The sequence below is a fragment of the Rattus norvegicus genome, chromosome X (assembly GCF_021556685.1).
Source record: "Rattus norvegicus strain SHRSP/BbbUtx chromosome X, alternate assembly SHRSP_T2T, whole genome shotgun sequence".
NCBI classification, from domain to species: Eukaryota; Metazoa; Chordata; class Mammalia; order Rodentia; family Muridae; genus Rattus; species Rattus norvegicus.
The window spans coordinates 111,664,437-111,675,832 of NC_141554.1; the positions used below are offsets into that span (position 1 = coordinate 111,664,437).

The following is an 11,396-nucleotide window of genomic DNA, read 5'->3' on the forward strand; positions in this document are numbered from 1 at the left end:
GAATAAAGCTTTTGGCCTATGATCAGTAAACAAACCATATATATTCCCTCAAACTCCCAGGACCTCAGTTTCACTGTCTTTAGAATAAAAATGTGGCTGCTAACAAGTAATATTTTTATGCCATCAAATGTTTCTTAATAGAAACACTAAAAATGAGCAAGGCAGACAGAGGTGAATAGAGGGGATATAAGACTCAATTCCTAATTCAGTAGTAAAAAAAAAAAGAAACAACCTAATTTTATTTGACTATTCCATGAACTATAAAAATCTCAGCTAAACTAATATACATTTATCATGAACTGCAGTCTCACCTGAATCCCTTAACTTTTCAGTATTTTGTGAACAATCACTCCTTCCCAAGTATTGTTAGTATGAAAGACTATATTTCTATGGCCAAGAAACAAAGGCCAAGCTTCCCTTGGTGATCTTTCTCTATTGGTCTTCCTTACTAGGGCTAATTAATCCCCACCTGTAGTAGTCTTAGAGCTATAAGATAAAGGGCTTGCCATCGGGAATAAAAGACATAAAATATATTGACTTCCGTATATAAATACATTATTAACTTCAAACTGTTATTAAACTATAACAGAATACTTTAAAACATGAAATCTCTGAACAATAGGGGTATGTCCGAAGTGGTTAATTAACACTAAGAGCTTTAAGCCTATACCTGCATTCCTCAGGGAAGTAGTAGTCCTTGTGGTCCCAGTCACTGTAAGGCCATGCTTCCAAGTCTCCAGTTTTATTCTTTCCCCATGGTTCCTCATCTTCAGTTCCTTCAAAGGCCTTATTTGAGGTTTCATATGCAATTGCTTCATCGGTGACCAGTGAATGTGAATCCAGAACGTCAAGACCACGAAAGAAATAAGACAGCGTATACTTAACTTCCTCACTCAGGAATGTATTAACAGCAAAACCTGAAGACTAGAAATGTGAGGAGAAATGAAAGACTGCCTGAATCCTTCTTAGTAGCTCCTACAATATTTCTATTGCTCTCACTTTTTTGGGTAAGTTTTCACGGTGACCAATCTCACCATCTTTCCCAGCACTAGGATTATTGTTATTCCTGGACCATAGAAAGAAAGAGAGCCAGAATCAAATTGTCTGATTCCATTTTGTATACTCTTAGCAGAGCTTCATGTAAAAACTATACACCTGAGGCTGAGGCAGGAGGATTGCCATGAGTTCAAGGCTAGATGGGGCAACAAAACAAGAAATTCTTTCAATAGAATGAAAAAAGCTGTGAAAGATTGTTTACCCAGTACAGACAAAAAGGGGGTGCCTGGTGCTGTCACTGGTAATCCTAAGGTCAGGCAGGTACAGAAGATTGGATCACATGGGATGGCTGCCCAGTCATCTGGGCCTAATTTGCAAATTCAAAGTCAGTGAGAGACACTGTCACAAAAACATGAAAAGATAGATGGTAATTGAGTCAACATTCAAGATTGTCCTCTGGCCTCTTATGTGTGTACATATATAAGCTACTAAAAAGCAAAAATTTAAAAATCTGAAGATATACCTCAGTGGTACCACATGCGCTTATCAATGTGAGGCTCTGAAATGTAAATAGAAAGAAAGGAAGGAAGGAGAAAGAAAGGAAGGAAGAAAGGAAGGAGGGTAAAAAAGAAGAGGAAGAAAGTTCATTTGCTGTAAAGTTAAAGAAGAAAAATCACCTTAAATTTGCAGTTTCTCAATCCTTAAAGATTTAAGCACTCTAGGTGTATTTTTCATGGGTTTATCACAGTGGTTAGTTAAAAGACATGCTTTTTCTCCATACTAGAGGGTCTTTCTTAAATTGAGCTTCTACTTGGGCACAGTAGGCCCCAAAATTTCCAGGGCCTGGACTATCACTTGATCAGGATTAACAAGTTCTGAGCCTGGATTTTATGTGAACCATACAAGCAGGAGCAAGGGTAGAGGAATTGAGAGCCACTCTGACCCTGCAGTTGTTCAAACCTGGATTAGCTGCTTCCAGCCACCTGCAGGTCTGTCCCCCACCTCCCCTCAATCTAGGCAGTCCGCTGTTCTGCCTTCTCTGATGCTGCCCTGTCTGCGGAGTCTTACATGGGAGCCCGGGATTCCCTCTACTGTGAGTCATCTTCCCGTTCTGCCTACCACGTGATATTTGTGGTGCTAAACCATAATAAGAATAAGGTCTGTCTATCAGATAACAGTGAAAAACAAATTCTATCAATCTAGAATGGGGTCCAAAATATCACCATAACTCACAGACACTTGCAGTTCCTGAGTCGTCATTGTCGTCATCATTGTCATCATCACAGACGTGGTCACCATAGCCATCGTTGTCATCATCGATGCTATCTTCCTCGTCCTCCTCTTTTTCCTCCTCCTCTTCGCTGTCCTCTTCGGTCAAATACTCCATGAAGTCAAAATCCTCATAGAAGTCCTTATGGAAATTGAACTCAAATCCATCATCTTCTGCATAGTTATGCAATTCATCTTCATTTACCTCATCTTCCTGCTGCAGATTTCCATTGACGGGGGGGCTTCTGTACCATGACAAGGCCATCAACCTCCTGCCCTTCCTCTTTTTTCCAAATATTTTGCAAGCCAAATTGGCATGTCAGGAAACCTAGAAATCCTACAAAGACAAGCCATTCAAGGGACAACAGAACTACTATGAGGTATTCTTCCCTCAGGTTCAAGTCTCCATCAATATTTGCTCTGCTGCATAAGCCACCTACAGCTGAGTCTTGATTGCTGGTGAAGGCCATGTCCAGTCAGTTGGTGGTACAGCGGGGGTTGCACTAAAGCTGAAGCCAACAGTAGGTTACAGAAGAGCAGCACCCTTCTCTAACCCAGCGCTGGGGATTGTGGGGCACGGTGTTGGCCCAGGGTATTCTGGGAAGGGCAGAGGTGGGGGCCTCATGTCTCAAAAGGAATTTTTTTGGGCAACGGAGTCTGTGCAGGGAGTACAAAAAGAACTTCTGAGACTATGTCCTCACCTGGAGGTGGAGAAGATAAGGAAAACACCGGATATGCTGTGACAGTTGGCGGAAACTTCAAGTTACCAAAGGCTGGCTCAAGAGCTCTAAGCTCATTGGTTGAAAAATAGTCATGCCCAAGTCACAAACTCGATGAGTGACCAGTCTTCTCAGGCTGTGGTGTAGTTCCCTGGAAGGCCGCATTGTCTTCTGATTCTCTAATGGCAATGAATCTGCTGTAAAGTGTTTCAATATGGGGACTAGCTTGCTTTCCCCCAAGTCCCTTAGGGACAGCTTGTAGCTGGAGGGACACAGGCTTTTAGCATGAGAAAACATAATACAATATTAGCAACCCCCAAACTCACACCAGAAAGAGAATGGCCATTTGCATGTGTTAACAGTATTAAAAATTGTTCGTGACCATTTCAGCGAAACTCATGACACCGAATACGATGACCTGCAACTTCAAAGGCTCCAAAGCTTCTCCAAGGGATTCGTGGTCCAGTCTCGTCCTTCACCTCCCCCAGTTTTGCCACACAAGCCACATAGGGTAGAGTCCTAAAAGAGGTGGACACAGCACGAGAGATACACAGGTCAGGGGAGTGCAGGAGGCGCGAGAGGGGGGTGGCAAAAGTACAGAAGTAGCCTCCAGGTGACTGTAACGGAAAGGCTTGTTGGCATTGTAGTGTACCTGCATGCTATGACATTGGTTGGCCACTTTCAAATAAGAACACCAAAAAAAGCCACAGTCAAATGTATAACTATGGACTGTTTTGCTCTCAGGACACAAGTGGCCTCAGATTTAAGAGTTTGTTTTTACATTGTTGGTGTCAGAGGACAAATGGGCGTTCTTCTGTCTAAAAAAAATGTACTCTCACCTTACATAAAAGCATAAAATCTGTGTATCTTAATATGTACCATACTATATGTAGTATGGTAGAAATAGGTTATATAATAATCCAGTCATGATAAACATGTCTAATTCTTTAAGACTTTCTCATTTTTTTTCTGGTGAAACCTTAAATATACTTCATTTTTAAATAGGCAATATATTGCTGTTATCTATAGTTGCCCTACTGTGCAGCAGCATAAGAGACCTTTTGATCTCCCCAACATCCATTAATCACTATTAGTTAGTAAAGGATTATACAAAAGAATGGACTTTCCTAGTTTACATTGCCAATAATCACCCCTTTTGTGCTCTCTGATCTCCTCCCCACTTTCTCTGTCCCTCTCCTCTCTTTGAAGGATTCTTCACTAATTGGTCCACTGTACATTGCAGTAGTTAAGCAGCATTTCTTGGGACATCATAGAAAGAAACACACCCAAAACTTCTGGTGGTTTGCTGCAGTTTCTTCCTGCTTCCTCGGACTTGAGCTGATTGGCAGAGTGACGTTAGCTAAAACAGATGTGTGTGATTAGGCAAGACACTGCTGAGGCAAGACCCATGGAGGACATGTGATGATTGGAGCAAGTATAAATAGGACTCAATGGACAGTAATAAGAGCCTGAGCTAGGCTTGTTTATAGAGCTGGCTGTGCAACACTGATTGGTCTAGCATCTTCTTTGATCTTGGCTTCCCTGAAAGAGGCATAGCTGAGAACTTCTCCTGGAGTTCCTCTTGATCCTCCCTGCTGACTCATGCTGAGACTGAGGCCTGACTGTCTCTGCTAGGTAGTGTCACCTCTGCTGATTTGTGTTTGCTATCCTGACTCTACCAAACTGGAATGCTGGTGCATTGTTGAAGTGTTTGTAAATGGTTGGAGCTGCAGCTGCTGACTCCTGTGAACTGAACTGCTAATTTCCTGACAATACAGATAGAATTTGCTCCAATGAACCTTTCTAAATAGGTCCACTTACCCCATATCATTTCTTTTCTGCTACCTTTGTACGTGGTGGGTTAAACATCATTAAAAGCAGACCTTGCATCGAGCATGGCTTCCGGCATCGCTGGTGGAGGAAGGTGAAGAAGGAGCAGGCCCTCACTGCTCATTCTCACTCCCTCTTTTTGTCCCTTTACCTCTTGGGCAACATAGCAGGCATGGAGGAGGCAGTGTCCTTTGGAGGCCACCTGAATGGTGACCTGGATCCAGACGACAGGGGAGAGGGAACCTCCAGCACAGCCAATTAAGCCTCCAAGAAGAAAAGACGGAAGAAGAAGAAGGTCAAAGGGGCTGTGTCAGCAGGGCAACAAGAACTTGATAAAGAATTAGGAACCTCGGTGGATGAAGTAGCAAAACAGTTGGAGAGACAAGCACTGGAGGAGAAAGAGAAAGATGATGGAGATGTTGATGTTGATGGTGCAACTGGGAAGAAGAAGAAAAAGAAGAAGAGAGGACCAAGAGTTCAAACAAACCTTCCCTCAGTTCCAATATGTGATCTGTATCTTAATGGTGTATTTCCCAAAGGACAAGAGTGTGAATACCCACCCACCCAAGATGGGTGGACAGCTGCTTGGAGAACCACAAGTGAAGAGAAAAAGGTGCTAGATCAGGCTAGTGAGGAGATTAGGAGTGACTTGAGAAGCTGTGGAAGCACAGCAGCAAGTTAGGAAATATGTCATGAGCTGGATCAAGCCTGGGATGACAATGCTAGAAATATGTGAGAAGTTGTAAGACTGTTCCCGAAAGCTCATAAAGGAGAATGGGTTAAATGCAGGCCTGGCCTTTCCCACTGTGTGTTCTCTCATCAACTGTGCTGCACATTACACTCCCAATGCTGGTGACACGACAGTCTTACAGTACAACAACATCTGTAAGATCAACTTTGGAATGCATATAAGTGGTAGAATAATCAATTGTGCTATTACTGTTATTTTTAATCCCAAATATGACATATTATTAAAAGCTGTAAAAAATGCCACTAATACTGGAACAAAGTGTGCTGGGATTGACGTTCATCTCTATGATGTCAGTGAGGCCATTCAAGAAGTTATGGATTCTGGGGCTGGGGATTTAGCTCAGTGGTAGAGCGCTTGCCTAGGAAGCACAAGGCCCTGGGTTCGGTCCCCAGCTCCGAAAAAAAGACCAAAAAAAAAAAAAAAGAAGTTATGGATTCCTATGAAGTAGAAATAGATGGGAGGGCATATCAAGTGAAAACCATATGTAACCTAAGTGGACATTCAATTGGGTCATATAGAATTCACGCTGGAGAAACAGTGCCCATTGTGAAAGGAGGGGAAGCTACACGAATGGAGGAAGGAGAAGTGTATGCCATTGAGATCTTTGATAGCACAGGGAAGGGCGTGATTCATGACCACATGGAATGATCACACTACATAAAAAATTTTGATGTGGGGTATGTGCCAATAAGACTTCCAAGAACAAAACATTTGTTAAATGTCATCAACGAAAACATTGGTGCCCTTGCCTTCTGCTGAAGGTGGCTGAATCATTAGTGGCTCTGAAGAATCTGAGTGACTTGGGCATTGTGGATCCATATCCACCACTCTGTGACATTAAAGGATCATACACAGCAAGTGTTTGCACCTATCATACTGCTGCGCCCAACCTGTAAAGAAGTTGTCAGCAAATAACCCTATTAAAAAATGGGGTTCAGAAATAAACAAAGAATTCACAGCTGAGGAATAACGAATGGCTGAGAAACACCTAAAGAAATGTTCAACATCTTTATTCATAAGGGAAATGCAAATCAAAACAACCCTGAGATTTCACCTCACACCAGTCAGAATGGCTAAGATCAAAAACTCAGGTGACAGCAGATGCTGGCGAGGATGCGGAGAAAGAGGAACACTCCTCCATTGTTGGTGGGATTGCAGACTGGTATAACCATTCTGGAAATCAGTCTGGAGGTTCCTCAGAAAATTGGACATTGCACTACCTGAGGACCCAGCTATACCTCTCTTGGGCATATACCCAAAAGATCCCCCTACATATAACAAAGACACGTGCTCCACTATGTTCATAGCAGCCTTATTTATAATAGCCAGAAGCTGGAAAGAACCCAGATGCCCTTCAACAGAGGGATGGATACAGAAAATGTGGTACATCTACACAATGGAATATTACTCTGCTATCAAAAACAATGACTTTATGAAATCCATAGGCAAGTGGATGGAACTGGAAAATATCATCTTGAGTGAGGTAACCCAATCACAGTAAAACACACATGGTATGCACTCATTGATAAGTGGCTATTAGCCCAAATGCTTGAATTACCCTAGATGCCTAGAACAAATGAAACTCAAGACAGATGATCAAAATGTGAATGCTTCACTCCTTCTTTAAAAGGGGAACAAGAATACCCTTGTCAGGGAATAGAGAGGCAAAGATTAAAACAGACACAGAAGGAACACCCATTCAGAGCCTGCCCCACATGTGGCCCATATATACAGCCATCCAATTAGACAAGATGGATGAAGCAAAGAAGTGCAGGCTGACAGGAGCCGGATGTAGATCGCTCCTGAGAGACACAGCCAGAATACAGCAAATACAGAGGCGAATGCCAGCAGCAAACCACTGAACTGAGAATAGGACCCCCGTTGAAGGAATCAGAGAAAGAACTGGAAGAGCTTGAAGGGGCTCGAGACCCCATATGTACAACAATGCCAAGCAACCAGAGCTTCCAGGGACTAAGCCACTACCTAAAGACTATACATGGACTGACCCTGGACTCTGACCTTATAGGTAGCAATGAATATCCTAGTAAGAGCACCAGTGGAAGGGGAAGCCCTGGGTCCTGTCAAGACTGAACCCCCAGTGAACTAGACTGTTGGGGTGAGGGTGGTAAAGGGGAAGGATGGGGAGGGGAACCCATATAGAAGGGAAGGGGGAGGGGTTAGGGGATGTTGGCCTGAAACTGGGAAAGGAAATAACAATTGAAATGTAAATAAGAAATGCCCAAGTTAATAAAGATGGAGGGGAAAAAAAGAAAAAAAAAGAAGTTGTCAGCAGAGGAGATCACTATTAAACTTAGTCCAAAGCCAACTTGACGTCTTTATTTCCTAAGTTTTATTGGAACATATTATACCACAAGTAATTTGCAACATGTTGTCTGTTTTAACAGTGGACCTGTGTAATACTGTTATCCATGTTTAAAGGAGTTTGATGAAAGCCAAAATGTCTACATGTAACTAACCAAGGAAAAGGCTTTCAAGATTTTACTGTTAACTGTTTCTCCTGTCTACGAAATGCTGTACTGCTCACTAGTTAGGAATTACTTAATCGTTTTGTTTTGAAAACCTAAGAGGTGCATTTTGGATATTTATATTGCCATATTCTTACTTGGATGCTTTGAATGACTACATACATCTAGTTCTGCACCCATGCCTTCTGGTATTGCTTTTTAACCTTCGTGGAATCCATTTTCTAAAAAATAAAAACATTTTCAGATCTGAAAAAAGAAGCAGACCTTTAAAAACTTAGTTACATTTCTCTGCTTTCATGGTGCAATTGTGTGTGTGTGTGTGTGTGTGTGTGTGTGTGTGTGTGTGTATCTCACATTTTTATCCACATACTTTTTTTTTTTTTAATTAACTTGAGTATTTCTTATATACATTTCGAGTGTTATTCCCTTTCCCGGTTTCCGGGCAAACATCCCCCTCCCCCCTCCCCTTCCTTATGGGTGTTCCCCTCCCAACCCTCCCCCCATTGCCGCCCTCCCCCATAGACTAGTTCACTGGGGGTTCAGTCTTAGCAGGACCCAGGGCTTCCCCTTCCACTGGTGCTCTTACTAGGATATTCATTGCTACCTATGGGGTCAGAGTCCAGGGTCAGTCCATGTATAGTCTTTAGGTAGTGGCTTAGTCCCTGGAAGCTCTGGTTGCTTGGCATTGTTGTACTTTTGGGGTCTCGAGCCCCTTCAAGCTCTTCCAGTTCTTTCTCTGATTCCTTCAACAGGGGACCTATTCTCAGTTCAGTGGTTTGCTGCTGGCATTCGCCTCTGTATTTGCTGTATTCTGGCTGTGTCTCTCAGGAGCGATCTACATCCGGCTCCTGTCGGTCTGCACTTCTTTGCTTCATCCATCTTGTCTAATTGGGTGGCTGTATATGTATGGGCCACCTGTGGGGCAGGCTCTGAATGGGTGTTCCTTCAGTCTCTGTTTTAATCTTTGCCTCTCCCTTCCCTGCCAAGGGTATTCTTTTTCCTCATTTAAAGAAGGAGTGAAGCATTCACATTTTGATCATCCGTCTTGAGTTTCGTTTGTTCTAGGGATCTAGGGTAATTCAAGCATTTGGGCTAATAGCCACTTATCAATGAGTGCATACCATGTATGTCTTTCTGTGATTGGGTTAGCTCACTCAGGATGATATTTTCCAGTTCCAACCATTTGCCTACGAATTTCATAGACTCGTTGTTTTTGATAGCTGAGTAGTATTCCATTGTGTAGATGTACCACATTTTCTGTATCCATTCCTCTGTTGAAGGGCATCTGGGTTCTTTCCAGCTTCTGGCTATTATAAATAAGGCTGCGATGAACATAGTGGAGCACGTGTCTCTTTTATATGTTGAAGCATCTTTTGGGTATATGCCCAAGAGAGGTATAGCTGGATCCTCAGGCAGTTCAATGTCCAATTTTCTGAGGAATCTCCAGACTGATTTCCAGAATGGTTTTACCAGTCTGCAATCCCACCAACAATGGAGGAGTGTTCCTCTTTCTCCACATCCTCGCCAGCATCTGCTGTCACCTGAGTTTTTGATCTTAGCCAATGGCACTGGTGTGAGGTGAAATCTCAGGGTTGTTTTGATTTGCATTTCCCTTATGACTAAAGATGTTGAACATTTCTTTAGGTGTTTCTCAGCCATTCGGCATTGCTCAGCTGTGAATTCTTTGTTTAGCTCTGAACCCCATTTTTTAATAGGGTTATTTGTTTCCCTGCGGTCTAACTTCTTGAGTTCTTTGTATATTTTGGATATAAGGCCTCTATCTGTTGTAGAATTGGTAAAGATCTTTTCCCAATCTGTTGGTTGCCATTTTGTCCTAACCACAGTGTCCTTTGCCTTACAGAAGCTTTGCAGTTTTATGAGATCCCATTTGTCGATTCTTGATCTTAGAGCATAAGCCATTGGTGTTTTGTTCAGGAAATTTTTTCCAGTGCCCATGTGTTCCAGAAGCTTCCCTAGTTTTTCTTCTATTAGTTTGAGTGTGTCTGGTTTGATGTGGAGGTCCTTGATCCACTTGGACTTAAGCTTTGTACAGGGTGATAAGCATGGATCGATCTGCATTCTTCTACATGTTGCCCTCCAGTTGAACCAGCACCATTTGCTGAAAATGCTATCTTTTTTCCATTGGATGGTTTTGACTCCTTTGTCAAAAATTAAGTGACCACAGGTGTGTGGGTTCATTTCTGGGTCTTCAATTCTATTCCATTGGTCTATCTGTCTGTCTCTGTACCAATACCATGCAGTTTTTATCACTATTGCTCTGTAATACTGCTTGAGTTCAGGGATAGTGATTCCCCCTGAAGTCCTTTTATTGTTGAGGATAGCTTTAGCTATTCTGGGTTTTTTGTTATTCCAGATGAATTTGCAAATTGTTCTGTCTAACTCTTTGAAGAATTGGATTGGTATTTTGATGGGGATTGCATTGAATCTGTAGATTGCTTTTGGTAAAATGGCCATTTTTACTATATTAATCCTGCCAATCCATGAGCATGGGAGATCTTTCCATCTTCTGAGGTCTTCTTCAATTTCTTTCCTCAGTGTCTTGAAGTTCTTATTGTACAGATCTTTTACTTGCTTGGTTAAAGTCACACCGAGGTACTTTATATTATTTGGGTCTATTATGAAGGGTGTCTTTTCCCTAATTTCTTTCTCGGCTTGTTTCTCTTTTGTATAGAGGAAGGCAACTGATTTATTTGAGTTAATTTTATACCCAGCCACTTTGCTGAAGTTGTTTATCAGCTTTAGTAGTTCTCTGGTGGAACTTTTGGGATCACTTAAATATACTATCATGTCATCTGCAAATAGTGATATTTTGACCTCTTCTTTTCCGATCTGTATCCCCTTGATCTCCTTTTGTTGTCTGATTGCTCTGGCTAGAACTTCAAGAACTATATTGAATAAGTAGGGAGAGAGTGGGCAGCCTTGTCTAGTCCCGGATTTTAGTGGGATTGCTTCAAGTTTCTCTCCATTTAGTTTAATGTTAGCAACTGGTTTGCTGTATATGGCTTTTACTATGTTTAGGTATGGGCCTTGAATTCCTATTCTTTCCAGGACTTTTATCATGAAGGGGTGTTGAATTTTGTCAAATGCTTTCTCAGCATCTAATGAAATGATCATGTGGTTCTGTTCCTTCAGTTTGTTTATATAATGGATCACGTTGATGGTTTTCCGTATATTAAACCATCCCTGCATGCCTGGGATGAAGCCTACTTGATCATGGTGGATGATTGTTTTGATGTGCTCTTGAATTCGGTTTGCCAGAATTTTATTGAGTGTTTTTGCGTCGATATTCATAAGGGAAATTGGTCTGAAGTTCTCTTTCTTTGT

The 11,396-nt window shown here is 42.0% G+C and overlaps 2 pseudogenes; one reads left to right on the top strand and one right to left on the bottom strand.

The window, feature by feature from the left end:
• Positions 1-639: 639 nt before the first annotated feature.
• Positions 640-2,735, bottom strand: LOC147998325 (uncharacterized; annotated as a pseudogene).
• Positions 2,736-4,983: 2,248 nt separating this feature from the next.
• Metap2-ps2 (methionyl aminopeptidase 2, pseudogene 2) lies at positions 4,984-6,480 on the top strand (annotated as a pseudogene).
• The last annotated feature ends 4,916 nt before the right edge of the window (positions 6,481-11,396 follow it).